Consider the following 11,724-nt stretch of genomic DNA (forward strand, 5'->3'; position numbering starts at 1 on the left):
CCAGCCCAGCCCGGGAGAAACTTGAAAGCTCAGACAACTCCCCCCAGGAGGAGCCTTCCTCCTCCTTCCAGGGACAGGGACGGGGAGACAGTCCCGGTGCCCCAGCCATTCCGCACACGGAGGCGTCTCATCCCGCGGCTGCAGAGCTGTGCGCGGGCGAGCCTCCGGTGTACGCTCACACACAGACACACGCGGCCCTGCCAACTTCTCCCTGCTCCCCCCCCCACCCCCCGCCCTCCCCCTGCAGGGCTGACTGCCAACCCGCAGCAGCTTCCCCAGCAGGAGACCCGAGGCACAGCCCCCGCTTCCCCTCCCAAGACTGGGGCAGGGGGCTGCCCAAATTCATCAGGCCGAGAGGGACCCTGCTTAGCCAGCTGAGCCACTGGCGGCCTAACAGGAGGAGGTACCAATCCAGGGAGGAGGTGGGGAGGGCATGGACGGGCCCCCTTTTCCTGCGCGGCCAGGCTGGGAGTAACTGGGGAACCCTCAGGTGTCTACAATCTGCAGGTGACTCTGGTGTGGGGTCCACCCCCGCCCCAGCCCTCGAGGGCCCTTCACAGGGCTATGGAGAGGAAGGAACCACGTGCTCAGTGAGCGCTGCCTGCAGCTCATTTCAGACGGGGACTGTGGCTTGGGAGGGGGAATGGCTGGGTCAGGGGCAGGACTAGAGCCCAAGTCTGGGGACTTTGGGAGGTTGGGGTGCTGCCATGTGCCCCATGGGGGGCATGGCTGCCACACCTCTTGGCTAGCCCTCGGGAGGAGAGCCCAAAGGGACCCCTCAGCTGGCCCAGGAAGCAGGGCTCCCAGACCGTTTCCCCCACATGGCCAGGGGCCTGGCTTTTCTGAGACATTTAAAATAAATACAGATTTCGGAGGCGCCTGGGTGGCTCAGCTGGTTGATTGTCCGACACCAGCTCAGGTCATAATCTCACAGTTTGAGTTCGAGCCCCACGTCGGGCTCCATGCTCACAGCTCAGAGCCTGGAGCCTGTTTCGGATTCTGTGTCTCCTTCTCTCTCTGCCCCTCCCCTGTTCATGCTCTGTGTCTCTCTCTCAAAATTAAATAAACATTTAAAAAACATTTTAAAGGCACCTGGGTGGCTCAGTCGGTTTAGCACCAACTTCAGTTCAGGTCACAATCTCACGGGTTTGGGCCCCGCATCGGGCTCTGTGCTGACAGCTCAGAGCCTGGAGCCTGCTTCAGATTCTGTATCTCTCTCTGTGTCCCTCCTCTGCTCGCACTGTGTCTCTCAAAAATAAATGTTAATTTTTTTTTTTTTATTTTAAATGCAGATTTCAGGGGGCACCTGGCTGGCTTAGTCAGTACAGCATGCGACTCTTGATCTCGGGGTCGTGGGTTGTAGGAGTCACAGGCACACACCTCAGAACCAAGGAGGGACCCTGTTAATGTGTGTATTCCTGGCCACCGAATTGAATGACCAGCAGCAGTGCCCTTGAATGTGTTTTAATAGTCCTCTCCTCCAGAAAGTCCAATGGCCCCTAGTGACTTTCTCTTTTTTATTTTTTCATTTTGAAACATAACATACACACGAAAAGGTGCATCAAACATAAATTACTGGTTGGATCAATAAAGTGATCGTGTAGGTAACCACTACCCCTGCCCTCCCTATGCAGATAGCCACCACCTCTCTGGCTTACAGCCCCAAATGCCATCCTTCATCTTGCCTGCCCGGGACCTTTCTATAACCAGAAGTAAACCACGCATAATTATTTGTGTGCTGCCTCTTCCCAGCATCACGCTGAGAGATCCATCCCCGCCGAGTGTGACTGTGGCTTGTCCATTTCCACTGCTGTGTAATGTTCTGCCCTAGGATTCTCTGCAATATGTCCGTGCGTGACAGGCTGTCGATGGACTTCTGGGTGGTTTCCTGTTTGGGGGAATCACAGACGACACAGCTAGACGCTTCTGCACTCAGGCCGTGTGACATTTTCATCAACATGGCTCCAAAACTGTGATTTCCAGGACCTGGCTGAACTCGGGACCACAGAGATGAGTGGAGAGGGGAGAGGGCTGACAGGGAGGGGAAAGGGTGGCAGGAGACACCCATACGTGGCAGGCCTGGTCCCTCCTGCTTCTAAGCATGGCACCCCAGCTCCCCTCTGGGGCTGCCGGAACGTCTGGGAAGGCTCTGACCCCGTGAGCCCCAGTCACATGGCAGGCTCATTGTTCCCAGACGCAGAGCCTGTCTCCCGCCATCCCTGCTGCTGCCTCCTCCAGCGGCGGGCCACACCTCTCCTGCCCTCCTCCAGGGAGACCCACCCGAGATTTCAGCCCATGGACAGCTCCAGGCGCTGTCCTCCCTTGCTGGTGCTGAAACCACCTGCAGCCTTATCCTGCGTCCTTCCAGACGGAACCAGAGGCACGGTGACCTCAGGAGAGAACGGAATCAAATGGTGTGGAAGGCGGCAACACACGCATCTACACCAAGGCCCGTGGAAGTGAAATCGGACATCCAGACAGGGAGAGCGGCTCGCCCAAATCACGCAGTTAACACTAGTAAATGAAATCGGCGCAAACAGCTAAGACTCGTGACCACTCACCACACCCCATGAGCTGTGCTAAGTGTGTGCAGAGTGTCTCGGTCGGCCCTATGGAGCAGGACACCCTTCACAGCGGAGAAGCAGTAGAGCTGGGACAAGAACCTACATCTTCAGCCTCACGCCGGTCCTTTCCTCTACTCCACTCCCCTTGCCCCTGATCCTGGGGAGTCCTCCCTCCGTCTAGGATAGGAAAGACACCACCAGAGCAGCAACAGCTCCAACACCCAGAACGCGTGCAGAGAGTGCTTTCACTCTGCCTTGAATTCTCCCACCACTGGCTCTGTAGACAGACCACATTTGCAGACGTTTGCATCTCCGCCCTCTGTGTGTCCCAGGAAGCAGGCAGCCAGCAGCCTCCCACCACCCACAGCAAAGAAGCCTCCAGGGGCATCTCCTGGGGTCACATAGCAGTTACATAGCTTTTGTTTGTAATAAGACAACTCGCTGACAACTTAAATATCCATTCAGACTGGAAAGAATTTGATGCTGTGTTCCCACATCAGACTAACGGGCTGTCAAGACCGATGTCGTAGGAAGTACCAGTTGGCACGGAAAGGCGCTCACAACAGAGTGAGTGGAAGAGCATCTGTAAATAACCGGTGAGCATCGTCTCCTATTCTCAAATGTGTTCATACCTAACAGCAGCCATCTGCCGGGAGCATACCAGGGGCCAGGCACTGGGCACAGCCCATGGCACATTGTAGCTGTCACAAGCACCCCCCTATGGTGACAACCGTTATTGTCACCGTTTTTCAGAAGAGAAGGCAGAGCGTCAGAAGGCGAGCTAGTGGAGGACAGAGTGGACATATGAATCCAAACCCATCCCTCTACAAAGTAGGTGTCCTCAGCCACAGCGCTGGGCAGCCACTCCCACCCCCGAGGCTCTGGACACGCCCGGATCCTGTCACATACCAGGGCCCAAATCGCCTTATTTATCTGTCTGTATCTATAAAGGTGGGTTTGTTCTGTAATTTAGAAAAAAATGACAAAAAATGTTTGCCCTTTTCATGACAACCCTCCTACATTTGGTCCCGAGGAGCAGGGCAGGGTGTGGGCAGGAAAGGCCACTTTTTGCAGGGATTGGAGGTGAGCCACAGTGAGACTTCTAGAATGTCACCTCTAAGTCCTCAGACTTAGGGCCTTGGCAATCAGTGAAAACATCCAGCTGGGGGTGGGGACTCAGGGAAGGAGGGGTTCCAAATGTGAGTTGCAGATGGCACATCCCAGGGCATGCCCCGTGGGCCCTGAGGAGGGAAGGTGTGTCTGAGTGAGCCCCCAAAGAAACACACAGGTGTTCAGCTGGTATGCATCAGTGCGGCTACCTCGGCCACTAAATAGCCACGTGACTCCCATACTAATGTCAATATGTCAATAACCAAGGGCCCTCTACCTCAGCCGACTGGACCCTCCTTGGAAACTTCCGGACCTCTTCCACGGCCCAGGAACCAAAGGGTTAATGTCTGGCACCAGAGCTGTGACCCTTCTGGTCGTGGAAAGCCATGCTGTCTGGTGCTAATCCTGGGTGTTTGGCAGTGGGTTTTGCTGATGGTAGGAGGTGCTCATAGAAGCTGGGGCGACGTTTGTGCAACGGAAGATGGGACAAGGCTGCTGGCACAGAGACGTAGGCAGGCTGGTGCCAGAAGGAGGAAAAGTCACATTCAGGTGGTACACTCATCAAGGGCTGGGGGCCTCATGGGTGCAGACCCCAGGTCCCAGGTGCGAGGGAGCATCTGTGGCCTTGGCTCTCTGGAACTGGGCTGCGAAGACAGTCGCTTCATTATCGTGCACACTTGAGGGCCCGCCGGGCTCCTCTGGGTGGTTCCTCTGTGCCTGATGACGGTGGGACAGCGGTCGTCTGGTCTCCTGGCTGGTGCCTCGCAAGGAGGACTGGCAGGCTGGGGTTGGCTGGGACAGCAGAGCCCTGCCCTCCGTGCCATCTCGGGGCCTCTGCCTCTGCACGCGGCCACTCCAGCAGCGAAGCCGGACGTCCTACAATAGCTCAGGGCCCCCAAGAGCACAGACGTGGGCTCCAGGCCTTCCCAGCACACCTTGCCTTTCCCTCCCCCGCCAGCCCAAGCCGTGGTGGGCCAGCCCAGATGGTGGGGCTGCTCCAGAGCACGAGTCCCAGCGGGCAGGGCTCCTTGGGGCCATCTTGGAGACTGGCGACCATAGCCCCCTTGTTTTCCAGAAAGCGTTTCACTGACAACTGGGATGGAGAAAGCCACTGGCTGGCTTCCGGCATGGAACCAGGGTGCCGTGCCCACACCACCACTGTGGGAAGAAGTCCTGGCCCTTGGTAAAGGCTTCAAGTTGGGAACCAAACTGACATCCGTTCACGCAATCATTCGTTCATTTCTTCACTCGTTCAGCCACACCAGAGAGGAGCGGGCTGCAGCCACGGCTCAGCTGGGTCTGAGGTTGTCCCAGGATGTCTCAAGGGAGGAAAGGGAAACAGCTGGGTGGGGTCAGTGCCAGGCACCCCTGGGGAGTCTGGGACAAAGCCTGGAGAGGACAGGGGTCCCCCAGGAGTCAGGCCCCCCCCGGCAGTGGAGACTTGATCTCTCTCGCTCCCACACTGTGTCTGCGTAGGGGCTGTGACGGGAGGGTGGGGTCCCCACCCAGAACCAGAGGCCCTTCCTGCAAGCTGCGTCCACAGTTGTCTCGCAGAAGTGAATTCCAAATACAGAAAAAAGCCCCCCAAAATTTGTGTGCTCCATTAATGTTCCAGTGAAGCCAGAGGAAGAGCTTCTAAACGAAGATGAAAGGGAATGTGTGTGGGGGTGCAAGCGTGCGAGCGCCCCTCCCCATGTGGGAATAGATAGCGTTTGAACATCCAGGAGCCTGAGGCCCGTCCTGCCTTCCGGCATCATCCACATGGCAGCCCAAGAATGAGAAGGGCTGCACCCCCCCCCCCCTCCCTTCCCACATCCGGTCCCCAGGCGTGCAGAACACCTGGGTTGGCGTGCCCTCTGGTGGCAGCTTGAGAAACCAGCAGAGGCTCATGCGGGCATTGCCACCTTGAAGTGTGAAAGTCCAGTGTTGCAGCTCCCCGCCCCTGCCGCCCGCCAACAACGGTCAAAGCCGGACGTACACATGCACGTACTGATATGCGCGCATATATGCGTTTGGAGGGCAGCCGACGCTGGCAGCCATGGGGCTATGACCTTGAGCAAAGAGAAGCAACAAAGTGAACCCTGCGTGCACCCTGCGGCGGGGTGGGGGGGACAGACGGCAGCAAGCGTGGCCTTACTGAGCTGAGGAGACAGGGTCTAAACCATCTGGAGCTTGAGGGGAAAGCCTGGAGAAGGAGCCCAGAATCCTGAGCACGAACCCCTCAGGCCACGGCTGCCCCCTGGGCTGTCTGGACTCGGGGAGAGTGTGACAACCGGCAGAGAAGGGCAGTGAGCGGGCGTTCAGTAGCAGCGTGGCAGCGGGAGCGACAGGTTGTAGATCAAGCCCATGGACACTGAGTCGGGCAGACGGAGCAGACGGTCCTCTGAGCGCGCAGGGGCTCCACTCAGGAGTACGAGCCACACTCCCGGAAACAAACCAGCCCTTGCGAAACCCAGCAGCAATGCTTAATTAACAGGGCCCGGGGATCCGCTGAACCCGCTCGCCCAGAAGGCCTCACCCTCCCTGGGAGCGCATAGGCCGCCCCAGCACCCCACAAAAATTTATTCACCATGTCCAACATCAAATGAAAAGTACAAGGCATGCTACAAAAGGGGACCAGATCACCGAAAATCAAGAGGAAAAGCAACAGAGCCACCCACAGGCGACTAGGTGTAGGAGCCGTCAGATGAGGTTTCAAAATCACTGACATGCGGCACCTGCGTGGCTCAGCCGGTTAAGCATCCGACTTCACCTCTGGTCATGATCTCGTGGTTCGTGGGTTTGAGCCCCGCGTCGGGTTCTGTGCGGACAGCTTAGAGCCCGGAGCCTGCTTCGGAGTCTGTGTCTCCCTCTCCCTCTGTACCCTTCCCCTGCTTGTGCTCGCTGGCGCGCTCTCTCTCTCTCTCTCTCAAAAATAAATATTTAAAATCACCAACGTGAAGCTCTCTTCATGTCGCCCCCCTGCTCACGAGGGCACGTGGCTTCCTCCTCCCCCTTCAAAGGGGCAGTCAATGCCCTTTGTGGAAGCAGCTTCACCTGCACAGATATTAGAGGCATACACTTGACGTTCACATACTGCAATGTTTAACAATTACAATATTATACATATTGTACACTAGTGCAAACAGCTGTAAACTGTTTTTTCTGTTTCTGTTTCTGTTTTTTTTCCCTTGTTTTTTTTTTTTGGTGACTACTGAGAAATCTTCTGTATCCTTGTTCGTGTCTCCCAGAGGCCACGGGCAAGAGCGCCACAGTCCCGTGGTTCTTGGCCCTCCAGGGGCATCGGATCCCCAGGCCTGTGGAAGGGCAGCCTGCCAGCCCCACTGCCAGAGTTCGTGATGCAGCAGCTCGGGGCAGGGCCTGAGAATGTGCATTCCTCTTTTAAAGAGAAAACATAATGATAACGATGATGAAAACATAATGATGCATAATATTAGCCTCGGAGCGGGGAAGGCTTTTTTTCCAAGCTTTTCAATTTTAATTCCAGTATAGTTAACACACAGCATCATATTAGTTGCAGGTGCACAATACACTGATTCAACAATCCCATACATTACACAGTGCTCATCATGGTAAGTGAACTCTTTAATTCCCGTCACCTGTTTCCCCCCTCCCCCCTCCCCCCCGCCCCCCTCCCCCCCCCCGTCTGGTAACTATCAGTTTGTTCTCTATGGTTGAGTCTGTTCCTTGGTTTGTCCCTTTTTTCCCCCTTTGTTCCTTTGCTTTCTTTCTTAAATTCCACATGTAAGTGAAATAATACGGTATTCATCTTTCTCTGACTGGCTCATTTCACTTAGTCTTTTTTTTTTTAATTTTTTTAATGTTTATTTATTTTGGGGAGAGAGACAGAGCCCAACAGAGCAGGGGAGGGGCAGAGAGAGAGAGGGAGACACAGAATCTGAAGCAGGATCCAGGCTCCGGGCTGACAGCACAGAGCCCGACGCAAGGCTCAAACTCACGAGCTGTGAGATCGTGACCTGAGCCCAAGTCAGACGCTCAACCGGCGCCCCACATCTCACTTAGTCTTGAGTGCTTCTCATTTTTTTTTAAAATGTTTTTGAGACAGAGGGAGACAGAGCATGAGCAGGGGAGGGGCAGAGAGAGGGAGACACAGAATCCAAAGCAGGCTCCGGGCTCTGAGCTGTCAGCACAGAGCCCGATGCGGGGCTTGAACCCACAGATTGTGAGATCATGACCTGAGCCGAAGTCAGACGCTTAACCGACTGAGCCACCCAGGTGCCCCAAGTGCTTCTCATTTAAAAAATTTTTAAATTTTATTTAAATCCAAGTAAGCTAACATATAACGTAATAATTTCAGGAGTAGAATTTAGTGATTCAACGCTTACATATAACACCCAGTGCTCATCCCAACAAGTGCCCTCCTTAATGCCCATCCCCCATCTAGCCCATCCCCCACCCCCCCATCAACCCTGTTTGTTCTCTGTATTTAAGAGTCTTCTGTGGTTTGCCTCCTTCTCTCTTTTTATTTTATTTTTGCTTCCCTTGCCTTGTGTTCCTGTTTCTTAAATTCCACCTGTGTGAAATCATATTTACCTTTCTCTACTTTGCTTAGCATCATATACTCTAGTTCCATCCACGTTGTTGCAAATGGCAAGATTTCATTCCTTTTGATCACTGAATAGTTTTCCATTCTATATATAAATATATATATAGAATATATATATAAAGAATATATATAGAATATATATATATAGAATATATATATCAGTCAGTGGACATTTGGGCTCTTTCCATACTTTGTTGTCTACAGCGCTGCCGTAAACACTGGGGTGCATGTGCCCCTTCGAAACAGCGCACCTGTATCCCTTGGATAAATGCCTAGTCGTGCAATTGCTGGGTCGGAGGGTAGTTCTAGTTTTAACGTTTTGAGGAACGTCCACGCTGTTTCCCAGAGCGGCTGCACCAGTGTGCATTCCCACCAACGGTGCAAGAGGGTTCCCCTTTCTCCACATCCTCGTCATCGTCTGTTGTTTCCCGAGTGGTTGATTTTGGCCGAGACCGTGCGTTCCTAACAGGTCCCGTGTTGCTGCAGCCCAATGACTCCGCTTTGGGCCGCCCGCCTAGGGTCGTGTTTCTGGCCACAGAGCACTGCTCCCAATATGCCTGCGGTTCTCCAAAGTGGTTGTAGCCCAATAGAGAGACCACCACGCTTGAGAGGTTCAGACCCAGTGACCTCAGGGCACTGTCCCAGCTCGGTGGTGGCAGCGCTCTCGTGCGGTTAAGTAGTGTTAATGCAAGCCCGTTGGCTTTGACTGACCCGATGGCCCCGGCCAGATGGGATCACGTGTGTTGGCGCGCTGAACGTGGCGGGAGAGTGCCTGCCAGTCAGGGTCAGAGGGGCTGCTAGTGACGCTGACTCCAAATGACCCGGGTGGATAAGACAGCTGTTTGTGTTTCTCTTGCAGAACAGTCACACCCAGAGTAACTTCACCTGGAGACACCTCCTTTGTGATGTCACAGAACGCCTGGGATCTGCAGTCCACCTGCCGGGGTGAAACCCCAGCTGTGCGCCCCTACCCCTTCTACCTCCTCAACTATAAAATACAGATCATGGGGGCGGCGGGGGGGTGCCTCCCCAGGATCTCGCGACAATGCCCAGCACAAGGCCTGCTGTGAGGGAAGAGCTCTGCGAACCGACGACCGTGTGTGCCTGTCACCGCACTCCCTCTTCCTTCTCTCGGGAGGGGGCGGCAGGTGTGAACAGCCCCACTTTATAGAGCAGGGAAACTGAGGCTCACAGGGACACTGTTCATATGCTGACACCCAGGGCCTCGGGCTCAAAGCACAGAGGTGCCGTGGTGTTTACATTCAGAGACGCCCGGGTTCTGATCCCACCTCAGCCATTTTCTGTCTTTCTAGATGCTGCTCCCCCAACACACACCCCCACCCCAGATGCTGCAAACGCTGTGATTAGCGACTCGTGCCTGACCAGGAGCTCATAGCTGTGCTGCGTAGACAGTCAAGGTTCTGGGAGAAGGTCCATCATCAACGAGGCCTGAAGAATGATCAACGCTAGGCGGGGAGACGTAGGAGCAGCGTCCCAGGCAGCAAGAATGACACGTGTAAACACCTGGTGGCACAGGAAGTGTGCCGCAAATTGAGGGCAAAGAAGGAACACACGTGCTGGTGGGACAGGCTGGGCAGGTCACGGGGCGGGGACAGCACGCCCAAGGGTTCAGGTCTGATCTGGGGACAGGGGGAGCCGCCGGAGGGGCCTCAGGCTGGAGCAGTGAGATTATAGGCAGGTGACTCTTGGTGTCCAGGAGAGGATGGGGGCAGGGCACAGTGACAACCAGGGAACCAGGTCTGGAGTTGCAACATTAATCCTGGCAGGTGGTGACGGTGGTTGGAAAAGGGAGGGTGGTTGGAGATCCATTGAGGAGGTAGAATCGTGGACAGAGTCCACGGTTCTGGAGGCTGGCAGCCCAAGAACAGGGAGCTGGTGTGGTCAGGTTCCAGTGAAAGCCCTCTTCCAGGGTTGCAGATGCCACCTTCTTGTGCCCTCCCATGGCGGCTGGAGGAGGAGACAGAGAACTCTTTGCTCTCTCTTCTTAAAAAGGCTACATTCCTTTATGTGGCTCAGTAATATTCTACTGGACGGATAGACCATATCTACCTATCATTACTTGATGAACACACAGGTAGTTTCCCCTCGTGGCTGTTGTGAATAAAGCTGTTACCAACATCCATTCGTGTACAGATGTCTGTGTGCACAGGTTTCATTTCTCTTGGCTCAGCAACCTGGGAGTGGCATTGCTGGGTGATATGGTAACTCGTTTCTTCCCTGGCTCATTTGTTCAGATGACATGGGGCAAACATCTATGAGTTCACGCAACTTCACGGCGTGCCAGACTTCTTTGCGGCTGAACAGTGGCAGACTGCACCAAGGAGGAGCTCCTAGTATTTATTGCAAATTTTCTGGAGGAGGAAGATGGCTGAATGAAGGCCTGCTCTGCTTAGCACATCCCCAAACCCTTAATTACACCCAGAACCCACTACATAATCTGCAGGACCCAGCGCAAAAGGAAAATTGGTTCCCTTGTCGGCAAACGATTAAAACTTCTAAGGCCAAGACAGCCGGGCATTCAACCAAGCCCAGGACCTTCCTCTCCAAAATGGAAAGTGCCTTCAGAGGGGGGAGCATGGGACTCTTGATCTGGAGGTCCTGAGTTTGAACCCCACCTTGGGGGTAGAGGTCACTTAAAAATAAAATCTTAGGGGCGCCTGGGAGGTTCAGTCAGTTGCGCTTCCAACTTCAGCTCAGGTCACGATCTTGTGGTTCGTGGGTTCTAGCCCTTCATCAGGCTCTGTGCTGACAGCTCAAGGTCTGGATCCTGCTTTGGATTGTGTCTCCCTCTCCCTCTGCCCCTTCACCGTTCACACCCTTTCAAAAAAAATTAATAAATTAAATTTTTTTTTTAAAAGTGCTGTGTTTGGCCCTCTGCAGGGTGGCCCCACCCCGAGGGGCTGTGCCCACAGCTGGTGAGCTGCCAAAATGCTCCAGATGCCACGTGACGTCCTTCTGATACACTGATCATTCTAGTAATAGGGAGAGCTGTTTATTCCCACGGAAATGAAGTTGTTAAGTTCTGATATTTAATCTCAGTATCTGAGAAATGATTAATCTCTGCGTTGAGCTGATTATTTTTACGAAACCGGAATCGGTTACAATTTTTAAGCTTTGACATTTAAACTCAATACTCACAAAGGATCAATTCTGTGTTGAGTCGCTTACACTCCATGAACATAAGCGGTGCAGTCCGACGGAAGCCGCGAAAACTGTCGGGGCCCTGCCGTTTCAGCTCAGTGCGGGAAACACGAGTAACTTTGCGCTGGGCGCGCACATCCGCGTGGCGGGAGCTCACGGGTCCGCGGGAAGAGGGCGAGGCCGCCGGGCGGGAACCAGCAGCGCGGGGCGTCACGTGACCGCGCGGCGCGGCCAGCTCGCCCCGCCCCTCGCAGGCGTGGTCGGGCGGCCGGCCGCGCGTGGACTCGGAGACACGCCCCAGGGCGGGGGCTTGGGCGGCGC

At 54.8% G+C, this 11,724-nt stretch overlaps 1 long non-coding RNA gene across 1 annotated transcript; it reads right to left on the reverse strand.

Annotated features, from left to right (window-relative positions):
• Positions 1–1,503: 1,503 nt before the first annotated feature.
• Positions 1,504–11,607, reverse strand: LOC121009918 (uncharacterized). Its single transcript, XR_005780917.1, has 2 exons — positions 11,401–11,607; positions 1,504–1,888 (listed from the first exon to the last, which is right to left on the reverse strand). It is a non-coding gene; the product is annotated as an uncharacterized LOC121009918 (long non-coding RNA).
• Between the last annotated feature and the right edge of the window lie 117 nt (positions 11,608–11,724).

This window comes from Herpailurus yagouaroundi, unplaced genomic scaffold, assembly GCF_014898765.1.
Source record: "Herpailurus yagouaroundi ecotype Mexico unplaced genomic scaffold, PumYag 190, whole genome shotgun sequence".
Taxonomy (NCBI): domain Eukaryota; kingdom Metazoa; phylum Chordata; class Mammalia; order Carnivora; family Felidae; genus Herpailurus; species Herpailurus yagouaroundi.